The sequence below is a fragment of the Gnatocerus cornutus genome, chromosome 1, assembly GCF_029298725.1.
Source record: "Gnatocerus cornutus isolate USDA-ARS CGAHR chromosome 1, icGnaCorn1.1, whole genome shotgun sequence".
In the NCBI taxonomy this organism is placed as follows: domain Eukaryota; kingdom Metazoa; phylum Arthropoda; class Insecta; order Coleoptera; family Tenebrionidae; genus Gnatocerus; species Gnatocerus cornutus.
In genome coordinates, this window is record NC_142233.1 from 19,677,555 (window position 1) to 19,702,205 (window position 24,651).

General features: G+C 36.3%; 1 protein-coding gene across 1 annotated transcript in view; it reads right to left on the minus strand.

The window, feature by feature from the left end:
- The window catches only part of Ser (protein serrate), an 87,299-nt gene that overhangs the window by 27,159 nt on the left and 35,489 nt on the right, over nucleotides 1-24,651 (minus strand). The gene's annotated exons all lie outside the window — the stretch shown is intronic.

The following is a 24,651-nucleotide window of genomic DNA, read 5'->3' on the forward strand; positions in this document are numbered from 1 at the left end:
CAATCTTTATCGTCAAATACGTCAAAACGTCAAATCGCTGCGAATGATGCTTTGAAGTAGATGGATGGTCGTGCACATTTGCAGCCAACATGAATATTTATGTCAGCTTAAGTGGCAGAGAGTCCATAATTTTCTAACACATTAGGAAGATACAGCCAAATGGATAACCGAAAAATACGCATCTTGCAGTAGCCCTTTCCCAGATTTTTTCTTTTTGGTTGTCGATATAATAAATGGTAAGGTGGCGATGTGCCACCGTCTCTTCGTCCGTGAAGGAATGTATTCAATTTAACGGATAATGTCCGTGCCTGAGAACGCCAGACGATTTCTTTGTGATTTCTGCACGTACCCGGAGCGCCTCTCGTACTTATCGGTGGCAATCCAACGTCGCCGCATTTATTCCACGTGAAATATCACACAATAATCGAGTTCACCGACATCGTTTTGTAAGACCACCATGAAAAAAATAACACACGAAAAAAATCGAAATGAATTGATCACATTGAAGCCACTTGCGCGGTACGAGAACAGATTTCGTGCTGGAGGTCTAGAAAGAGGACTGGAAATATCTGTTTATTACTTATTTCATGGTGCACAAAGGACTCGTGAAATGAATTTGTTTGCAACAATCAAATCCATTTTTGTAAAATTGATGCTCCCAACTATGATAATACGGTTAATTAAATGGAGGTTTTGTCGGATATGTAGAACAGTGGGATAAAATAGCTATTTGTTCGCTTAGAATAATTAAAAGTGTACCTTTCTTGTCGATTATTCATTAATCTTCGTGTTTCATTTGCATAGGAATTTTTTGTATCAGGAAAAGTATCCGTGGGAATATCAACCAGTTTATTGGATATTAAAAAAGTCACACAGAATAATTGTCAGTAACTCATTAAGTTAATTGTTGGAGAAAATTTGAATTGTTTCTTCGGTTGCCCGTTTCTGCAAAACATCCTCAGGTTTTAAGGCTCAGTTTGACGTTGTTGGTAATCCTTTTTTCGCGTCTAATGGCTTTTCTTTTCGAGTTCATTGTTCTTGGAGTGTGATTAACTTTTAATTTCCACTGCTATTGGTGATGCTTATTACTTTATTGTGGCGGATAATTACTAGAAATTTTTAATTATTTCTTTTCGAATTTTTTCACATAGCTAACACAGACATCAATCAAGTTTGAGCTCAGAACAATTTCCAATCTCTTGCATTTTTCGTTGAAGTGTTGAAATCGCCTAATGAGAATGAGTGAATTTAACATTGTTTAGTCTATTTCATAGTATAGAGTCAATCCTGTGCTTACATAATTGATACTTGGGTTGGTGTCCTTTCTTCAATTGTGTAAGCGATGAATAAATTGCTTGATGATAGTCAGGCGGGAAACATGAAAAAATACCTTCTCGAATGGAATCTTTCAGTAACTGCATAGAATGTGTAATTAGCTGTTATTAATTAAATATCTCGAATGTCACACCTTTCTTTGAAAATAAATAATATCCTTGGAATTATTGCTCGTGTAATCTACACATGATCTTGATTTATAGAGCTATTGAAATAACGGTGAACGTTTTTATTCAAAAATAAATTCATAAACATGTGTTATCCAAACCAAAGTTGAAGTTTTACTTCAAATTGGAAAGTAAATTAGTTGTTTCCTGGAAAAACACAGCATTGTTCGTGTTGCAAAAAATCGAGCATCTTCAAAGAAGAAAGTACGGTATTTAATACACGCCTAGCATTTCGTAACATTGTCGAGTTATTCAATGGGATGTCAATGTGGGCAAGGGTCTCACGACATCAAATAGTCCATTTATGCAGCCTCATAATTATTATTAGCGTAATAATCCGCCGTTGTCGCCAAATGAACAATGCTACGCGAAGAGGAAAAGTAGCAATAAGAAACGGAACAAATGACATTAAATCGATCCGGTGAACGCTGATTGTGCTGAAACATTCCGGACAGTTGAGCAATGTTGGAAAATTGCATTTAATGCGGTTGAAGGGAAAATGAAAAAGAAAGTGTTTCATTCGATTTTTAGAAATTTCGATCCCCTATTCAAATTTCTTTATCGCCCCTCGTTTGTACATGCAATCTCGGATTCCTTCCGGTACTACTCTCATCACAGGAAGCCGTATCTTCCCTTTTCCGCATTCTGTTCTCTACTTGTCCCGCATTTTTACGATTTTTTCGTAGTCTCTGCATTTATCTTGATGCCGCGACCAAAGCCGGCATATTTACGATTGCCAACAATGAATGCCTTCGGTGCATCCATTTGTTATGTAGAAAAATGACTTTCAAATATGCAGTACACGCGAAACGAAATTCTCATGACCAGCAAGGGAAAGCCGAGCGTGTTTACACACTAGAGCGATGCACCTGTGTACATAATACTAAAGCGTGCCCAACGGCCTCGAGGTGAGTCTATGGGACCTTTACCATAAACAATTGAAAATGGCCATCTTCAGAGCGTCGCGTCGTCCGCATTGATTAGTTCCGTCAGTGATGAAATTTTATTTCTGGTATTGTATCCTTGTCGGAAGTGGACAATTATCACTTTAAATCATTTCTTCCGAGCTACTTATTCACTTTATTCGGCTTTTGTCCGATCGGGCGATTGTGCTGCTATTAAACGGTTTCAAAGGATATTGTCACGCCATAATGGCACAAGTGGAACTAGCGACGTGTCTTATAAGAGCACTTCCGACTGCTTTATGGCGAAAATTTAATCGCGTTACATAATAGCGGCGATTTGTTGCTGAAGAAGTACAAAATTAATTACAAAACGTGGTTGTTTATAGATGATTTCATTTTTTCTTGTTACGGCGTAACTAAATAACTTTTATTAATAGAATCAGTTATTTATGGACGGACATGATCTTTTATTGTTGCAATAATTTTCTTAGGTATTTGATCTCACGGTAATGGGAAATGTCTCATAACAAAGGATTATATTCACATAAATAATATATCGCCATGTAGAAATGATCAACCTGGAACAATAGTCTCGATAAAACGTGCACCTTGTAAAAGAACAAGGCAACGAGAGTGTAATTTCAGTTTAAATTATTGCTTCAAACTGACAGGATTGCTTAGAAACTACTTAATTTAAGTTGGATTCGACATTTCATTGCGGTATTAATTGTCGACATGAATTTTCATGAACTATCAGAAAGTATTCCCACATATGACATTTAATTCAAAATTTCAAAGAACGGGTCTATTAGTCGGATACTTATAAGGACTGTTTATGGCATAATGATTAAAATAAAGCATAAAGAACAGAAAAAATCGCTTGAGAACTTAACTGCACAATGAACTGACGAGAAGTAATGAAAATAGCCAATAAATATATGTGACCAATGCACATATGCAATCTGACTCCTAATTGCCAATTAATGGTAAATTAATTAGCGATAACGTTTTAAAAATGCGAAGGTGAAACCATTCGTGGCATATCAAAAATGGAAATATGTAAAAAAAAATCAGAAACAAGATCTTCAAAGTTCGGCTATCAACAGCTACAGAACTTTTTTCTTTGTGTCCACGTTTGCGCCGCCGAATGAATAACGGATCAGAATTCAAATAGATTTGTCATTTTCCATAATCCGGTTCCAGCCGTCCCCTTCAAAATTATTAATTCGATCCGGTCAATCATATACTAGCTGTCATCGATCTAAACACTGAACTTTCAAATAACGCAACAAAAATTCATAAATAACTCGAACTTTTGCTGTTGGAAAGTTGACCAGCGGTTCATAAATTAAACAGTAATTAACTAAAATTAATAACATTCAAAATTTGTTTGGACTTTGAGAAATTATTGACGTTATAAATCATAACAACCCGTTTTACATTCAGCATCTTTTTATTATATTCCTGTGTGGTGCTATTAATTTTGCAGGTAAAGATCTTAAATTTCTAATTTATTTAATTTTCCTCACGGTATTAATCAACAATAAATTAAGAATTGTTGGGCGATGAATCACAGGATTCTTTGTAATAGGGTTGGGAATGCTGAATGAGATGAAGCCACCCACGATTTGCCTACTTTCCCATAATTGAGGTAATCTGCAAATGAATTGATCGCCCATAGCTAATGTAGTTTATGGGCTATTGTCACTAAACTGTTATTGGAAAGTCATTGTCAATTTCGAATTCCCATGGCACTAATGAAACATTTGGATTTTTTGACTGCAATTTAAAATTTTTCCTCAACTTTCTCTGACAGAATCAAAGCGCTATTTTGATATCGGCGGATCATCCATCATTGTCGTCTCGAGAATTTAAGAAACACGGGGATTTACAGTTAGCGTTTTTTGTTAACTAAAAATGTCGCCGTTTATGCGTTTGCTTTAATTAATAGAGCAAACTTGTAAGGAAATTGATCATGAATAATGGATGGCCTGAAACCTGCAAGAAGTGGTCTTTTTCGCTTTGATTGATTTTAGGTTCCGCTGTGAAATATCAACAACTTATTTAAATAAGAAGTTAAAACTTTGTACGTCGACTTAATAAATTTGGTGCCAAATTCCTGCCACCAAACCGTGTAATCCATCCAAATGATGAATGTTTTCAGCATACCGAAATTGATTTTTGGGAAAATTTATTACCTAAAGTAAATGAATTTTGAAAAATTTGATTTATTTAGTGACCAAAGCGCCAGGAAGTCGCGCCTTCTTACCCTGAAACCCACCTGGCCCACACCGATTTTGTCAGTCGGAAAATTATGGCTTAATTTTAATTTAAAACCGTTATTTAAACGATTAATTACAGAACCGTACGCATAATTTTTCTTGGACACTTTCACTCCAAGTTATTTATTACCATCAACATCCATTAAAGGTGTTTAGTTTCCTCTAATTTATTTTCCAATTTCCCGAGGTGTCGCATCCTGTTTTCATACATCTCCATCTTGCGAAAGGATTCACCATGACGTAACAGGTGGCCCGTGATTTGTTGTACCGTACTGTATTTTGGTCCCAAATCGTGACGGCAGCACCGTAATTATCATATAAAAATCGTTTTAATTGTTTCGACCGCAAATTATAGTGATTAAGGATAGCATCTTCTTAATAACGTCCATTTGTGATGGCTTTTAAACAAGTCAATATAATTACATGTTTGATGCTCCCCGTGTATTTGTTCACGCATAATCGATTAAAACTGTATTGATGTTATCGACTTTAATGCACTTCACATTATCTGCTTTTTTTTAAGTAGTGGTTACACAGACGCATAAACTAGAGGATGACTTGAGACATGTTAAATGTGGTGTAGCGAACGCGACTGTTATTTTTTGACGTGGCCCGCCTCTATCCAGAATTTTTTACAGATCATGACATGGTCTACCTTGTGTATACTGCTATTAAAACCGTTACTCATAATACGAGTCGTTCTCAGATCAATCAAGATTGTTGCGAATCACGATGTGTATAGGAACACCCTGACATTGACTTAACGAGGGTCTTTTTGGAGCGGCTTCGGCACTTTTAGCGATTTGTAACTGACAGGACAAATGTGAACAAGCATATTACTTATCGGATTAACCAAAATGAATAAAAAAGTTAAATTAAAACACCAAACATTCTGGTTGTTGTGAACATTTTTTCTGCAGAGAATTTTTTGTAGGCGCCAAATTTAAAATATTTACTACTCCTATTATTTTAAATCAAAACGTGCCAAAATTTACCAAAAAAAAAACAAACAGAGCAAAAAGTACAGCAATTTAAAGATTTGAAACTTATTTATTGTGCAACGTATTTCAAAAGGACAAAAGTTTATCTATAGACTGTTTTTAAATCGGTTTTCTTCTGTGCTACATGTGTACAATTTAATTTCCTATTCACTTACATTCCATGCTTAGTTTAATTCGACATTTTTATGCTTCGTTAAAATTGTAAATCTACTATTGTTCTTAATAATCTCTAACTTTGTGTATATAAATAACTATTATGTGTCGCAGCCACTTTGCATAATTTTCAGAAACAATACTATATCTGGCCCCGTGCGGTTCTACCTTACTAACTATTAATGATTCATTAATTTCTAATTTTAACACTAATAAGAGAATAAGACCTATTTTATTACTGCTTGAAGGCAACGAGCTACCTATTGTAGTATTAAAATTCTTGAACGAAGAATGGAACCGTGCGTCTAAATTACACCTTCAATCAAAAAGACGGAAGCCGGTAATGGATTTGCTCCATTTTGGTACGCTACTATTTTCTGCATTTTCTGTTGTCGGACGGCTACTGTTATGTCTTCGTTCTTCACCATTGACTGCAACGCCTAAAATTATATATCTTAAACGGAGACACAGCTTGTGGAAGTTGTTTTCTGCTTGACTGCCAGCAACATGTGCAGATTTGTGTTTGTTAAAAAAACACACGACATGTTATTCGCCACAACTAAAATTGTTTATTGGTCCGCACCGTGCGAACCTCGATAGAAAGTCGAAAATAGGATTGACGGTGGAATTAGAAAAGGTCACAAGTTTAACGACTCCATTCTCAAAGCAAATTTTAATATAATCAAAGGTGTAAATGACAAAAAAGAGCAGACAAAGTATTTAGTTTCGCATATCATGCCGGAAACGTGATACAGATTAGAAAAACTCTAGGTGAGATATATTTCCTCAAACCTCCTTGTATGTAAATCAGTGATAATCGCGACACGCCACGTAACTTCTTCAGATGGTATTTTCTAATAATTAACCAATATTAATCATCGATTTATGGCGTTGCGTTCGAACGGACGGCGTTATTAATTTCTCCATTTTCAATACGAGAGAGAAAAAATCTCGAGTGTCTAATTACGAGAGCCAGGTTCCCAGGGTTCGCGCTGTAATTTAGCGATCAGCTCGTAAAGTAGGCAATGCATCCTCCGATGTTCGTCTGTTTCACTGGCGATCCGGGCGTTAATCCGAACTTACGTGTTGCAAATTATACCAGAGAGTCAAATTCTTAATGGCTTCTGCTGTACAGAAACCTATTCACGCAATGTCTGCAGGTAAAGGGTTCGAGTTCCTTCTTAGCTTGATGGACCAAACCAGTTTATGTTTTGATAAAGTTTGACTTACACTTATTTGTAAGTAAGAGGGAGCAAGAGTTATGACAAATGCAGGTTATATGTGACTTTAATGGCGCCTCTTATGTAATATTAACTTCCAACTCGATTAGTTGCATTTTATTAATTTTCCAGTTATGCTAAGGACCATCCGCAAGAACAAGTGTGAAAATTATTCTGAAAACTTGTAGTTGTTACTAGTTTACAACATGTTCCTTCATCACCGCGACAACACCAGCAAAATATTTTCTTATAAAGTCCATTTGAATAAATTTGGCCGCTAGCTCTAACTCGCTATGGACCAAAATTGTCAGACTGACAGATTCAAGTGGCAAAAAATAGTAGTTAAACCTGGGCTGACCTGGGTGAAATGTATTCGTCAAAAATTATTATTGGTTTATTGTCTTTGCGTTAGAAATAACTATCATTTGTTGAAGTAATAAGTGATGTTACGCGAATTTCCTAAAATCCAAAAATTTCCAATGCATCAAACAGGATCACTGCAGAAAACTTTTTAGGGCCACTCGAATCTGTCAAAGTGACAATTTCGGTTTATAGAGTACTGCGTTAGAGCTAGAAGCCAAATTTATTCAAATGGACTTTACAATTTAACTAAAATAAGAGATACAAAATTCTTGCTTCTAGAATAAACTGTTTCAAATTTTTCGGTCTTCATTTCAAATTCAATAAGATTATTATAAGCACCTTCTTGAATATCTCAATAAGTGTTTAATATTCGAAATTTTGAAAAGTTTAACGATTTTTTTTGTAAAATCGCATTTCTGATCGTTCGTGTTCTCATGAATTAATAATTTTGTTTGCATTTTGACCAAGGTTTTAAATTTCAAGCTTGTTGAATTCTACCTGAAAATGTTCCTATCTTATTAATGTGTTGTCATATTTTAGAAAAACTACTAAAATTATTCTTTAAAGTATTTTTTGTTGCTTTTTAGAATTTAAAATTAGGATCCTAATAAGTATTAAGTTGGAAAAATTATGCTAGTTTTGCACCAAAAACTATAAAGAATCGAAAGAAGAAAATGTACATAAAGTCCATTTGAATAAATTCGGCCGCTAGCTTTAACTCAGTACGCTATGGACCAAAATTATCAGACTGACAGATTCAAGTGACCTGGATGAAATGTATTCGTCAAAAATTATTACTGGTTTATTGTCTTTGCGTTAGAAATAACTATCATTTGTTGAAGTAATAAGTGATGTTACGCAGAGAAAAAGCGAATTTCCTAAAATGCAAAAATTTCCAAAAAAAAAATCCAAAAATGCATCAAACAGGATCACTGCAGAAAACTTTTTAGGGCCACTCGAATCTGTCAAAGTGACAATTTCGGTTTATAGAGTACTGCGTTAGAGCTAGAGGCCAAATTTATTCAAATGGATTTTACAATTTAACTAAAATAAAAGACACAAAATTCTCGCTTGTAGAATAAACGGTTTCAAATTTTTCGGTCTTCATATCAAATTCAATAAGATTATTATAAGCACCTTCTTGAATATCTCAATAAGTGTTTAATATTCGAAATTTTGAAAAGTTTAACGATTTTTTTTGTAAAATCGCATTTCTGATCGTTCGTGTTCTCATGAATTAATAATTTTGTTTGCATTTTGACCAAGGTTTTAAATTTCAAGCTTGTTGAATTCTACCTGAAAATGTTCCTATCTTATTAATGTGTTGTCATATTTTAGAAAAACTACTAAAATTATTCTTTAAAGTATTTTTTGTTGCTTTTTAGAATTTAAAATTAGGATCCTAATAAGTATTAAGTTGGAAAAATTATGCTAGTTTTGCACCAAAAACTATAAAGAATCGAAAGAAGAAAATGTACATAAAGTCCATTTGAATAAATTCGACCGCTAGCTTTAACTCAGTACGCTATGGACCAAAATTATCAGACTGACAGATTCAAGTGACCTGGATGAAATGTATTCGTCAAAAATTATTACTGGTTTATTGTCTTTGCGTTAGAAATAACTATCATTTGTTGAAGTAATAAGTGATGTTACGCAGAGAAAAAGCGAATTTCCTAAAATGCAAAAATTTCCAAAAAAAAAATCCAAAAATGCATCAAACAGGATCACTGCAGAAAACTTTTTAGGGCCACTCGAATCTGTCAAAGTGACAATTTCGGTTTATAGAGTACTGCGTTAGAGCTAGAGGCCAAATTTATTCAAATGGATTTTACAATTTAACTAAAATAAAAGACACAAAATTCTCGCTTGTAGAATAAACGGTTTCAAATTTTTCGGTCTTCATATCAAATTCAATAAGATTATTATAAGCACCTTCTTGAATATCTCAATAAGTGTTTAATATTCGAAATTTTCAAAATTTTAACGATTTTTTTGTAAAATCGCATTTCTGATCGTTCGTGTTCTCATGAATTAATAATTTTGTTTGCATTTTGACCAAGGTTTCAATTGACAATTCAATTCACAGTTGACAATTCAAGCTTGTTGAATTCTACCTGAGAATGTACCTATCTTATTAATGTGTTGTCATATTTTAGAAAAACTACTAAAATTATTTTTTGAAGTATTTTTTGTTGCTTTTTAGATTTTAAAATTAGGATCCTAATAAGTATTAAGTTGGAAAAATTACGCTAGTTTCGCACCAGAAGCTATAAAAAATCGAAAGAAGAAAATGTATATAATGTTAGATTTCCAAAGACTTTTAATTGCTTCGTTGGCTTTATAGATAGTGGAAAAGTGTGTAGCACCAATTCAACGGTCGAAACATACATAGGCCATGGCAATTTTGGCTTTTGTGGTTGAAAATTTCGTTTTATAATTTACAATTAAATCTTTGCCCTTCGTGCTTGTCACCACCAAAAGAACCAGCCTTACTTGTCCACTATCGGTCCGGTGTTAATTAAAAATCTCAATATAAACCCCGTCACATTCTGGTTGTTCTTCGGCTCATTGAGCACGTTTGTATTAATTGGGTTTGGCTGAGCTATGAGCCGCGATGCAAACCGTCGATAAAGCAGGTCCGCCCGAAGATGTGGCAGATAGCACAAGAAGGCAAAATCAGCAGTCTGGATCTCAACACGACTCTGCCACCCCGAGTTGTGACAGTGATAGACGGCAAGCGTCAGCGACCACCAATAAAAATGTCCATTGCCTTCACTCCACACTGTCCTCTTCGCAGACGATGTTCGAGACAAGTTCTACACAATACGGCTCTTGTCCAACACATGTACGTCCAGCCGAGATGATATAATTAGACGAAGCCACCGAGAAATTCGAATGATTCTTCTTCGACCGCAGCGAAAACCGCAGGGGGAAACCAAAATATAACGATATTTCATGCCGATTTACACACGCGTACTATTACCATTGTTATTTTAATTTCGCTGTCGTGAATGACTCACACATGGTTTTGGTTCATTGATGAATGGTTAAGGCGAATGCACACAGCACCAGTAACAAATGAACGGCGATTTCGCACACGCTGTCTATTACCGCCATTTGACCATGTATAGTGGCTCGCCAACTGCGATAATGTGGATAAGCAGAGCTGCGGTGCCGTATATAGCGAAAAGCGATTGGGTTGATGATTTAGACGATTCAGAAAATCATACATTAGAAGATGATACAGTGGGAATCAAAGAGAAATGCGAATATGACGTAACCACGATAATTTTTTAATGACACTTGCCATTCTTACGTCACAAAATTCACTTTGACACGAGGTCTACTTTCACACGAAAAAGGATGTTATGAAATTTAAACGGTAATGCGGGTTTAATTATTTTAAGTATGTTTTAATGGTGCTTAAGTACTGGATAAACAAAAGAATGGCAAGCATTGAAGATCTTCCTCATGGCTAATTTTTTTATTCACTTGTTACAACTTGAATTCTTCAATGTCTTTCGACTCTGGATCTAACGCGTACAAAACAAATCACTCTAAATCAGTGACATCATCAAAGTCTTTCAGTCAGCAACAACTTCATGGGAACGTCTTCAGCGATCAGTTACAAACTGTAAGCATGTAAATAAATGATTTCAATTTTACAAGCATTAACTAAACGTTTTTCTGCAAGCAAAATTATCAAAAATGTGGTCGCATTGTTAGAAAATTCTAGTTTTCCATGGGATTAGTCGTTTTTCCTAAGCAAATAATAATGTGCATCACAAGAAATGATTTTCTGCTATTGTTGCCAAACGAACTGTAATTATGATCCAACAAACTATAATCAGCATCCAATCTCAGTCCGGCTCCTTGTCACAATTCTGAGAACAAGTTGTATTCTTCTCGGTTTAAGAGTATTAGTAACAAAACTTCCATTATACTTTTTGCTAAAAACTGAAACATTTTTTCGCGTGTTTTCATTCCTTTTGCTTGAAACCCTGCTGATGACTCAGCCAGTTTGTCCTTCCTTAGCAGACAGCCCGGCTATCCTTGCACAACTTCACACTTCGTGGGTGTTTGGCGACAGTTTCACTAGCCTACAGGACCAAGACACTCATCACATGACAGTCTACCAACTCATGACCCGGAGCATTTGCACCTGTGCATCAAGAAGGCCGTCGACCGCTGACCACAGATTATCATACGTAACCTGTCTTTCCAGTTTCTAATTCGTTGTTCAAGCCGCTTCTTCGGCTGCTGGAAACATCCCCAAAACTGATCTTGCCAACAGGAAGTCTACAGCTTCCGCTGACCCTGAACTTGACGGAAGAGGAAGCTGTCCAAGTATAGATTAGAAGAGCAAGCAGTGGCTAGGCAGGAAATCATGTCAAATTAAAATTTCGTAGCCCATGAATATGCTAACGATTTTTTTCTTGTGTCGCTATCGTATTACAATCTAAACATGGCGCGGAACAACCAACTGAGATGTACGTTGGAATAATTGAACACCGCTTCTTGTCAATTGATCATCAATCAGGGAAATGAAGCTGGACAGATGGGCTCTCCCATAGAGTACGTCTTCGGCGCTTTGTAACGGGCCGCTCGCATATGGGTTGATTTATTACATGTGGAAGTATGATAGTATGATGGAGCCATGGGACGTAATATAGTAGAGCAGGGAGCGGTTGCCAAAATTCGAAGAGATGTGTTGAAATATTACAATTTACTCTGAATACTTATTTGCACTCGAGTCAACATTCGGAGTAATTGTAATTTAAAGAAAAGTGGAAGACCCTTGTCTGGCCCACGGCGTTCATTCGCCTCGTAATGTGATAAACAGGAAAGGTGAGCAAATTGGCCCGTTAAAATGATAGATATTAAGGGAGCGGTTCTTTGTGCGCATTACCCAAACCGCTGTAGGGCAATACGCTTCGTTAGGCCGCAGCTACTTGGCGGGCTACCGACGCTATTGTTGACCGTAGAAGATAACCAATTCCCTCATGGGCATCATAAATATCACAACCAACATATATACTTCTAATATTCTATTACCACAACCTTATCCGCTCTATTACCATAAACATGCCCTAAAACCAAAGAAAAGCCATCTTTAAATCCCCGTTATTTGTTTTTTCGTCAACGGTAAATCATGACGTAATTAACATTTCGGATAATCGCGCCCCGGAAGCTACCGAAGACAAAATAACCAGCATGACAGTGAATTACCGTTAAAATTACTATAACATTTTAATAACTTCCATCGGAATTATTTGACCGAATCGATCGTAAGTCTTTTGCGGTCGGAAAGTCGTAATTTAGTGAACGGTTGTTCAAAGAGTGCAGGCGAACACTGGTTGGTGTTTGGTGAAGGCCAGGTAGATGATGATGGTAAGATACAGGTTGTAGAAAATCATAATCCATTGTCTAACAAGCAATTTACTTTAGCGCAGTAAAATATACACCAAATTATAGTGCAGCGGTCAGGCTATTGTTTATGTGCCATTGCCAGTAATGGGGCCTTAATAACACACGCTGGATGCCTTGGACGGGACTCGCCAGTGGCGGCGCAAAGGCCTAGATCAAGGCGGTTTATCTGCGACAAAGACACGATCTCTGCGCCCACCAACACGTTGCGAAGCGTTTTACTTCCATCATACAGATTTCGACGGTTCACAAAGCATAATTCAAGGCTCATTTAATTTTTCAGCCTAAAATAGTTCTTTTCCGTTGAGAAAATTATTCTCTTTTCCTTTTAGAACTATCAGCACCGACATTTTCGTTAAAAAATCGATCCTTTTTCCCTCATCTTCTAGCTGAACAATATAGTTCGCTTGTTTTTGCCCAATGGGTGGCGCGCCCCTGCGGCAAATCGGCTCCATGCTCGTCTACGTTACCGTTCTATCACCCGAGACGCCCAACAAAGCTACCGTTGACTCCTTCAGACGTTCAGGTAGAAAATTTTGCAGCTTCGGGCCCAAACTGAAGTCAATCACCCCTATTGTTTCAAAAGCCACACGTGCTCTAGATTTTGCGCCCCTTCCGGGTGATCTATTCGCATTCACCCCGATTTAACACCCTTGTGACAACAAACCGCCTTATGGTGTCCCTATGGGCGTCAGTGCACAATGCCACCCATTAAAAGCGACAGGGGCACAAGTGGGTTATTGTGTTAAAATAAGGGATGTCTCATTTCGAAGTTCATGGTGGTGTGTTTTTGCACTATTGCACGGGTAATAAATAACGTAAGATTTATGTGTTTTTTCGTAGGTTGTTAACTGCGAATTGGCTTCGTGCCGATCGAAGAGCGACCATGTAATGAATCAAAGAGAAAAACAAGTGTAAAATCGCTATAACTAATTGATAAATTGTCCGCTGATCACAAAAAGCGTCGGATTATCGTCGTTAAAGTTATAACTGTAATAAGTGGTAGAACGTGTTTTTTGGTACGTGATACACCAAACTGATTATTCATCTAACAAACTGCATTAGAAGCTTCAGGTATTTATATATGCATCGTGTGCTGGAAGCTGCGTCCATTTCATCAATGGACGGGTGCAAGAACCTGATTCGTGTGGGAAAATTTGCATAGATCGTGGATGCGCGGCGCCAAAAACAATTTAAGCCTCCAGACTTCCCAAATTACAGACCACGAAATCTGCATTAAATGTTCGAATTTTAACATCTGTTAGTACTCGGTAAGTTACCTTCGCTTGCCATATGATATATAAAAAAAATCGTGTCATCAGAAAATTTTGATTATCATTGAGCTTTCGGTCGCGGTTTCTACTTCTTCGTCTTCACCAACTCAAATCTATAAAGACACCGGCTGACGTGAGGTGGTTTTTTCTGAGTTTAGTGCCCTGCGGTGATTATGCTGCCGCCCGGTGGCAGTTAATTCACCGTGTCATTACTTGAATTCAACTGTAAAATTCGTCTGTAAGTACTTGGAATCGTACACGGGTTTTTGATCGAAGGTATTGGTAATTTGTTTCGATGATTTTTGTATGGCGGCCTTTACAGATACAACTTGATGAAATTGGTTTATGCGGAGAAAAGAATAAGCCACCCAACACCAAGTTGTTCTTTTTGGTATCATTTAACTGAAGAATCATTTCATGGCGACTTATTCTGGGAAGAAATGACGATCGAGTTTATAAAAGAAAATAATAATGTATTCGCGTTTTTAATTATGACGTTAAGGATGCTTGTTGTAAAAAATGAAATGAATTTAATCGATTCTCATCTTTGTCTAAAGAGGCGATTTGTGATAAGTGCTGCTCGGGATAAAACGCCTCGAGGGCCACCATCAAATCTACATTTAATCTGGACCGCCCCTGTTCGTTTTATATATCATTTAAAAAGTAAAGTTCGAAGACCTTTATTGTTCCAGGCACAACAAAGTGTTTTTATTTTGGTACTGTTGTGAATTTGAAGGTGTAACACCGGAGTCTGATTTTGTCTGATTTCCACGGAATGCGGATCTTTCATTAAAGTTTCCTTTCTCATGTTCTCAGATCTAATTTTCTTGGTCTATCACTTCCAAAGAAGTGCAGTGCCGTCATTACCGCAGCGATGCAGCAAGGTTCCGGGCTGGTCTTATCTCTAATTATATCTCGTCTAGGCTCGTTTGCCATGTTGAATCGAAGGAGTAATTTAAAGAGTCGATCACGAACCCTAATCGTCCAGGTTTTGGTGTGATCCTTTTGCGAGGTTAATAATCTCGATGATTCGTCATTGCTCCGTGTACACAATTCCAACAACGATATTGGCCTCTGTGACCTGCAGGTCTTCACCATACGTTATTGATGACACATAGACGGGTTTCTTCAATTCAACCCGGATTCTCGGATGCAATCGTGATGATCGTGTGTTTTTTGCAAAGAGCCGAGTTGGAAGTACACGCTGCGAGTTTCCTGTAATGTATGCACTGCCGCATGTTTAGCGACCATATTTTATTATTAGTGCCGTTCTTCAACCATGTTCCGTGTTTATACTGTTTTATCAATTATATTACTTCCTATGACGAGCTTGCATGTCGACCATACATAAACTTTGCCTTTTTAATGAGTCCCAAGTTCGCCTTTACCGGTTCATCAACACTAACGAGGTCTTCTCCCATCAAAGTACAATGCAGAATCCAGATTCACCATCTGGTGGTGGTGGGTGCTCGACAAATTGACACCGTAATCTTGGAATCTCAACGGATTTTCATAATGCACTAATAAATCGCCCAATAACCATCGCGTTCTAATTGGTGTAAAATAACTGAAAATCGAAGATATGCGGATGCCAAACCAACACATCAAAATATTACCATTAAATTCCTTGTGTTCCTCGTAAATTGTACGCGCAGCTTCAACACAACTGGTAAATCAAGTTAATGGTCTTAATGTGATAACATTCTTCGTGTTTCCAGAGAATATTTTGTATTGTAATGGTTTTAGATTGCTGCTTCACTATACACCGCTGGGTTCTCAGAATGGGGAGACGGTGATATTACATAATTCACAAATTTTTATTGACGCTAACGTTTACCTGAAATTACTGTCAAGCAGCATAAATATTCTTCAATGGAACATTAAGTGTTTCTAAGCTCACTGAAAAGTTATGTTCATCAACGAGTGAAAACAGTGAAAAAAGAAAATGTTTTATGTTTATGCGATTGTTGACATGCGTGCATCTTCTAAACGAACGCGTTTTAGCTTATTTATTATCCTTTCACTGAGATATGGTGGTTGGCGCAAGTACATTCTAATTAATTAAAGTGGAATTGATATTATTGATTAATTTAATCCCAGATTAAATATTCAATTCTTGTTTAACTACTCGTATCTCAATTCAATTGATACTAATTAAGATTATTTTAGTTCAAAGTAATAAATGTCAAAGTGCGCAATTTAATCCTTTAATAAATTGATGATTTAAGAATCATTCTAAAGAATTTTTGACGTTATCTTTATTATTCATGTTACGCTGTATTGCAAATAAAACCGCAAGTAAATTGCTTGTTATAATGAGTTTAGTTATATGTGAACTCTGTCTTTTTGTTGTCCCAACGAGCATTCCAGTTTCTTGTATATAAAAGCCCAGGACGCAATGCAGACCTCTGCGGGACGCCTCCGAATGCCGCAGCTTGTTATTAGCGAAAGTGATAAACGTCTCGTTATGATAATAAGAAATTCAGTGGGCATCGCGTCGATAACGACGTGCGAATTAATAAAGACAAAGGCGGGCAAAGTATCAGAGATGAAAAAGTTTACGCAGCATCCATTAAGTTGGAGATTTATGTTACGACGACAGCACGGATAAAAGTTAACAGAGTTAATTTTTAAATCGTTGCACTCCACTCATCAATAATTCATGAGCGGTTTTATCGGTGAACGTCGCGCTAATATACGCTCGTAATGGTTTTACCGTCTCGCACGCACCTTTAAGGCAATTTCCACAACAAATAAACACCATAAAATAGAGCTTCTTGTCACCAACTTGTTGCTCTTCAATTTCACACCGAGCTTTAATAATCGCCACCACGGATGCAAATGGTGGATGTCGTCTTTTTGCCCTTCTTGACGTGGTGAAATGTTTGCGGGGAAGAGATGGGCGTGTTATCTGATAGATTAAGCAATTAATGTGGTGCTTCAAGTTGTTTCGTGAGGTTTTGTATCATTAAGAGCTGCTTTATGAGGGAATTTAATCGCGACGAGGAGATGTTGGCAAAAATACGGTAACGAGCTCCCAACGACCGAAAAGATCTCTAGGGAACATCGCAGACTTTTCTTTTTGCGGATCTAGGAGAAGTTCCAATTGTCTGTGGTTAATAAGAACTCGCCTCCTTTGCGCGATACTGTTTGCCTCGTCGCGTTTATGAATGGGTTCCTTTTACGCGGAGCGTCTACCCACGTGGTTTCCTGTTCAGATGGTGCTAAAATATGCAGAAAAGTGCAGAGAAGACAAATGGTCTTGATTTATTGGTCACTTTCTGTGGTTCTGTAACGTGGGTGGGCCCATCCCTTTGAGCAAATAAATGCAACCGACGCTTTTGCTAATTTCGTCACAGATTCCTCTCGACTTTCTCATCCTTAATATTAAATCCATTGGTTACACTTCAATCTGATGCGGGCCGAATACAATTTCAATAACAATTTGATTTACGGTCTTCTACCATTAATAGATAATAAAAACTTAATACTTTGTAACCAATTGAATGTACAAATAGCCCCATTACATACAAATTCGGTAAACACTTTCTTGAGAGCGTAGGTATTGTATTACTTGTTGTAAACACTGCATGTAGTTAATAAAGCTATTGCTTAGCGCACAACTAATCACGTTATTATGATAAATTAGTTTCTGGCTTTTAAACTAATAGGTTTCCTGATGCAATACAGGGCAAATCGGATTTGATAAATTAATTTGCTTTATTAGACGCCTGTCAAACCTAATTTCAATGGATAAGACTGCGCTTTTCGATAACAGGGAAGTATTAAATATGCGATTTGCATCTGAATATAGTGACCACACACTTGCATAACGCGACCTTCTATTACACCCACAATTAAAATTTTATCAGCGAGTAAACAATAAACCTCAAAGCCGGCCGACCATTTTATTTCCAATTGTATAGTATAATGAACTACGATATACTTTAGCAGAAAGTTCAGTTTCTTCTGATCACTTTAATCTTAAAGTTAACACAAGTGATTATTTTTCTATTCTTCTAAACTCTTATACATTCGCCACGGATGTCGAAATGGGCTCATTTACTGTATTTTTATTTTGCGTAAGTTTATCAGTTTGAACCAACTATGTCTAATTTAGCAGATAATTTGAATAATTTAGAACCTGAAAACGAACCAACAGAAAAAACTAAGAGGAAAAACTTGATGAAATAAAAGTCTACATTCTGTTGTTGAATATTTTGAATTAAATTTCTCCTTCATGACAGATTTTCCGTTTTGTCATTGATAGTTCATCGTCATCAGTTTTGGTCTGTTAATATTTTCCAATTATCTAGTTTGTGCCAGAGAAAACAATCGCAAGCAGCTTTCACAAATCCAAAACTGCGACAATTCTTTTAGGTCACGTGATAAATCTTCACTTTAGAAATGAAGCTTAGTCAATTTGAAATTTTTTCAACATGCGATGAGATTTTGTCTCGTGAGAAAAGCCTCAATGGAATTTTTTCATAAATTTTAGTTTTTGGTCTCACGAGACAAAAATCTCCGCTCGTCTAGTTTCAACTAAATAAATTTACAATTCATTGCATAATTGCCACAACTGTACATAGATTTACACTTATTTAAATATTTAATTAAATGTAGAAAATTGCATACATTCCAGTAAGGTGAAGTAAAAAATTTCGACCTCAAATGCAAATTGTTATACTTCAAAGTTCAAAAATCCGCGTTCAATGGTAGAAAGTCCACTTCATATGCAAGTTTTATTGGTTTAATTACTCTGTCCGAAAATGGCGAGGGGAAAAAATCGTCTGCAATTGAATTCCCAAGGTGATTTCTGTCCAATCACCATGAATCGATTAAAAACGAAACCAATAGTTAGAGAAGACAAAAAACAAACACCCTTTGGGCATCGGCGGCTGGCGTTCATTCAGCTGCATTTACATAATGAAAATCGGCTAATTTTTCATGTTGTATGTTATCGAGCATTCATCGCGCACTCGCCACTATTCAATTAGAAAATTGTACATCTTTCTAACCTCCAATTAAATAGGATGTAATTAACAATGTTTGAATCAAATTAATCGAATTAAACGTTGGTCAATTACAACAACCTTGTTGATTTGAACGCCTTAAGCAGGTTGTACCATATCGGAGATTTCCATCAAATACACCCATACGAATGTTCTGAACACCTCATTTAAAATTTCGATAATTAAGCCGTAAGCTAGGTAAAATTCGAGATGAAAAGATACGGTATTCAAACATCTGGTTCGATTAATCATCCGCAAAAATCAAATTATTTAGAGTTTAATATCGTGCTTTTTTGTTTGAACTCATCTAGTGCACATCATTCCTGTCATTTATCGATGGTCTAACAAATGGGCATCGATGGTGAGCTAGCGGATGGTACCATTAGTATCAGTACCAATTGGTTTTGTTTGTGTTTGAAACGTTCCCGTTTTGTACTTGCCGACGTTAATTTATCACACGCCTTCTTGTTCGTTTCTTCGCTATTAATCCTTATTTCAATAGCAATCCCTCATCATCTGCCGAGGCATCCGGAAGACTTACCTGAAACAAAATGGAAAAATTACAATGGGGCACTTGATTAGGCAAAATGACTAAAGGTAATTTCTTTGTAAATATTTATCGCTGTCAAATGTATTATTCGTATTTATTTATATGTAGTAACAAACTAGATTGGTCACGATGTTTGTATGTCATTGTAGACAAGAGTGCTCTTTTCGTCAAGTCATCGTCAATCTACAATGCTGATGTTCTGTGACGAATAGAATTTTAAATTCGACGTGTGGGTCGATTAAGTGGCCAAGAGAACAATTAAGCATTAAAAACCATTAACATACGACAATATTTCATTTCATTATTGAATTATCACACACTTTTCTTCACAGCCCGGACTTGCTGTTAAGACTTGTCATGGGTGTGCCTCGCAATGTCATACATGACGACAGGTACCAATCTATATGCTTTTAAATACTTATACAGCTATTAAGTGTTTAAATGAACTATTATTACATATGGATACGGCACTAAACAACTTTTCATGATGAATATATCGATGATCGTTTTGACATTCTAGATCCAAAAATAGTGCTTGTTATTCTCTTTTGGGCGGTTATTCACGTTGCGCAATGGGCCATGAACCAATCTTCTTATTTAGACACTTTCTAACTAACACTGCCAATTATTTAAGGGCTCTCAATCGCTGATTTTGGAATGTGAAAATTATAAGCAAGGTTGGGTAATTTTAACGGGAAACCGCAATACCACACTGTCGGTCAAACATGTTTGTGTTCGATACTTCATTAATTGCAATAAATTAATTTTTTTATCTAACGGTTGGAAGTGTGAGAAGAATTCTAATGGTTTACAACAACAATTCAACTGGCAGCTGGTGGAGTTTCAAATCGGAGCTTGACATCATTGCAAAAAATGTTTACATTTTTAGATAGCAGTCTATTTCTGATTGCAGAGCTTTTCTTCGACATCTTCTAAGACGATCGTAGAAGTTCTGTTAATTTGCTACCATTTTTAAAGCGCAGTTCACTTAGTTCGCATCTTTGAGCGCTCATATTAATTATTTATTAAGTAACTTTAATAAACAAAAATTTCACGTCAAAATGGACAAATGTCAAATTAAACTAAAGCTCATTGCTATTAGTCCACTCACCTGTCTAAATTTTCGAAAATTTTTGGGTGTAGATCAGGCTTTCAATTCTTTAGAGAGAATATTAGGGAAAAATTGAATTTATTCAATTGCGATTATTAACATGCACCTTGTCTAGTTTAATTAAAGATTTATTACAAAAGAGAGATTTAATTAAGGATTTAGCAAGTTTTGCACTAGACGATTAACTTCTACGCCTGTCACAGTTGCATCAAGGTCAAACGCTTTATCTGCCAACTGTTACCAATAAAAAGTATTACTGCCAACTTTGCTTTTTTAATGGATGGACTAATAGTAATGAGTTCTATACGTCATTTTTCCTTCAGAGAATTTAATACTATGTAATATAAGATGTCTATCTATTGTTATAATAAAATATTCTGCTTCAGTTAATGTTTTTTCCCTGTTTTAAATAATGGAAATGAAAACAGAAACACAAACAAAAAATGCAAACATTTACAGACAAAACAAGTACGGATGAAGAAAAAAACCAAACGATGATTAGAAAAGCAAAAGAGATGATGATGGGAAGAATACTCCTCGCAGCTATTGACATTAATTCGACTAGAATACTTCTCCATTGGAGTAAAGATGATATTTGAAGAAAAACAAAAATATAAACGGACAATTTTATGGAGAACTCTTCTGTTGTCGGACTTACAAATTCCTTCATACTCAAGATTAGGGTTAATTTTAACAAATCAAAACAAAATTTGTTTTAGTACAATAGAAGAAGTGGCTGCACCACTGACAGTTAAACAGATTCAATTTAGCCGTTTTCCAGTTTAGTATCTTCGATTTGACATTTAAAAACAAGCAGTTTTGTGCAATAGCAACCTGCTGATAACACAGCAAGATATAAAGATAGTAATTACGTGTTAAAAAAATATCATGTGTTATAAACATAGTATCCGCAATAACTACAATTTGTTACGAGATATACAACCAAGCTGTATCATTGCAAAGAGAAGATAAATACCAACATGTGACATTTGTACATCCTAAGAGACGTAAAGAATGTTGCCCTGAATCATTATGTACTTCACGTTGATCAGGATGTTGCAGAAATACCGATTGATATTGTTTAGTATCGGTTGTAAAAAAACTAGGATTAATAAAAACTTCCATAAAAGCAACCAATTAAAACCGTTCGTTTTATGCAAATGTGATTTGTGCTACAAAGTATGGCTACAACAGCGTCCGGATGTTATTTATTTAGTCTTCATAGGAAATTTTCCTTTAATTCTTCAACTGTAATTTCTGTCAATAAAGAAACTAACTCGACTGTAACGAAACGCTTCGGCATTTCAGTCCTTATTTACCCAACAAGAGATCCTGCATGTACAATGGTAATAGGAATGGGCACAAGTGAGGATGCTTTATACACGCGAAATTCATGGGAGCTTTGTTGTGAGAAAATTTTTTCCGAATTCATAGACACCAGTCCCGTTTTTCCGGCTAGACAGCCACTAATTACCCAAAGAGTCGTTGACTTTGCATTGTAAATATTCTCATGCATTTTGCTGGCCAGTCATGACACGATTGGCTTGAACACGACCATGTATACAGGAATTTTTTGCACACTTACAGAAACACCGACCAAAAGTTGACTGATAGGTATCTCATCATTATTCATAGTCAAATCGCGTCCTCATGTTGAATAATTCCCATCACAAATTTTTGGTGCGATCGCGGAATAAATTATTCATTTCAACAAGATCGCATTGAGTGTTTCCGAGAAGCTGGATTTTTCGAAAGTGCGCAATATTTTATGCCAATTAAGCTGTAACGAGCTACTTGCGCATATAGTCAAATTTTTTCCCGGCAAATCGTAAAGTGTGAATGTTTATTGAGGATGCGCTAGGACAATCCTGCAATTTCTTAATATGGATAGAATTCCAGACACTCGTTGGTACGTCTTCACACTTTGGTAAATTGGAGGTAGTGGGCTGTAAAGTTGGTAAACCTGCTCGTCCACGACAAAGTAAGTCGAGTGACAAAAACGTCGCACAAAACCAATCCGAAATTTTCTGCCCGGCCAATCTCAATAAAATAATTCGATATTAATTCAGTACATTAAGTTTTATTTGATCGAGTACTGGTTCTGGTCTTGGCGATATCAATGGATCTCAAAATTGAGAATGTCATTTCGAATTCAGTACGTAGCAGGTTTCTAACCTTGCGTACCACCGAGCCGATGTTCACCTGTCTCGTAATAAACAAAATATTTAATCCATTTCGAAAACGGGTTCCAGAGGAGTCCGGACTAAATCCGGCTAGACTCGTCGCAATTTATTCGAATTTAAAACACACAAGTCGTACCGTTCGTTGTTTTAATGGTCTTGCCAAATTTGTTATTTACACAAAACACTTTGTTTTATTGGGTTACACCCAGGTAGTACCACGAATCCGGATCTTCTGACCATATTTTTCCTCTGACTGGTGATGGCGCGCGAACCCTCGTTTTACAGTCAACCTTATCAACATAAAAGCATAAAAATGCTAATATGATTATGAATAACTTGCAACACTCTGAAGACTTTGGCGGCTCGCGCAAAGAGAACACTTTTGCACACATGAGATGCTTAATAGACGCAACTCGTTAGGAAATGTTTGCATTTTAAATCAACATCATCATTTTTGCTTTAACGCATTGTGCTCGCCGTATTTATCCATTAAATTGATTAGAATGGTGAGTACCGTTAACAAATCGTTGATGTGAAGACTGTTTGAATTGAATTACTCTCTATGGTCAGCTGCAATTAAAAAGCTGCCTTTCCATTCCTTCCAGATCAAACTGTAACGTGTGAACAAAATGGCAAAAAATAATAACCACCTACTTAAGCTAGGCTTTATCAAGCAGCGGAATTAGAAATGCCACAATATTGTCTCGAGATACCTATACTTATCCTCAATAAAAATAATAAGGTGGTACTCTGATCATAATGAAATTGACGGTGTGAGCTCAACACTCTCTCACTACATTTCTTGAATTAGTATAGCTTTCATTCAATGCCATCAAATTAGCAAAAGTGCTAATGCTTCTTCTCAACCATCTTCTGAATGAATGGTGAGCGGTTTTAATGGGTTAAATTCCTTCGAATCTGACAAATTAGAAATTTCACACTTAAATGAAATGCGAGTCTGAAAACCCTCTGTACGTTCAGTTATTCCAATTAGCTTTGACAAGATGATCAATGTTCCAGCGATATCCGTTTTTGTGATACTGTTAGGACCATTTAGGTTCCTGTGAGAGTATAATTTTCTAACAAAGCACAGGAACTCCCTGGCGTCACTGTTTTTCTGTCTCCGAAAAAGTCCTTTTCCTCTATTATTCTGTTACCGTATTTTAGTGAATAATGATATGGTTTTAAAGACACTTAATAGTGCGAGTCAGTTGGAGATAATTTGAAGTCGGTACTACCTCCACGACTCTTCGGTTACTTCTTGACCCTAGTATTAGTCTTTTAGAGTTCCGTTTTACAACAGAAAGCGACTGTGAAAATAAGAGCAAAACAGGAATAATTAATGAAGACGACTCGGAATTCGTTACTTCTGGTTCGAAGAAGTTGTTTCGACAACTTTTGATCTGGTTATTTTACTTTCAATTTTAACGAGTCGCAATTACCGTGTCCAGTTTTAATTTCGATTTTATTACACTTTCCGCGACATAAAAACCCATTTCGCTTTGGTAAAAAACGCGGTCCGATTTAAACCGAAAAATAATGTCGTTCAATTTAAGGGATTTTTAAAATTGTCTGATTGCTTTTATTGTGTTGACCACACTTGTTACGATCACTTCAGCATTCCAAAATCGTAATAAAAATCTAAAGCTATCCCAATTTATGGAG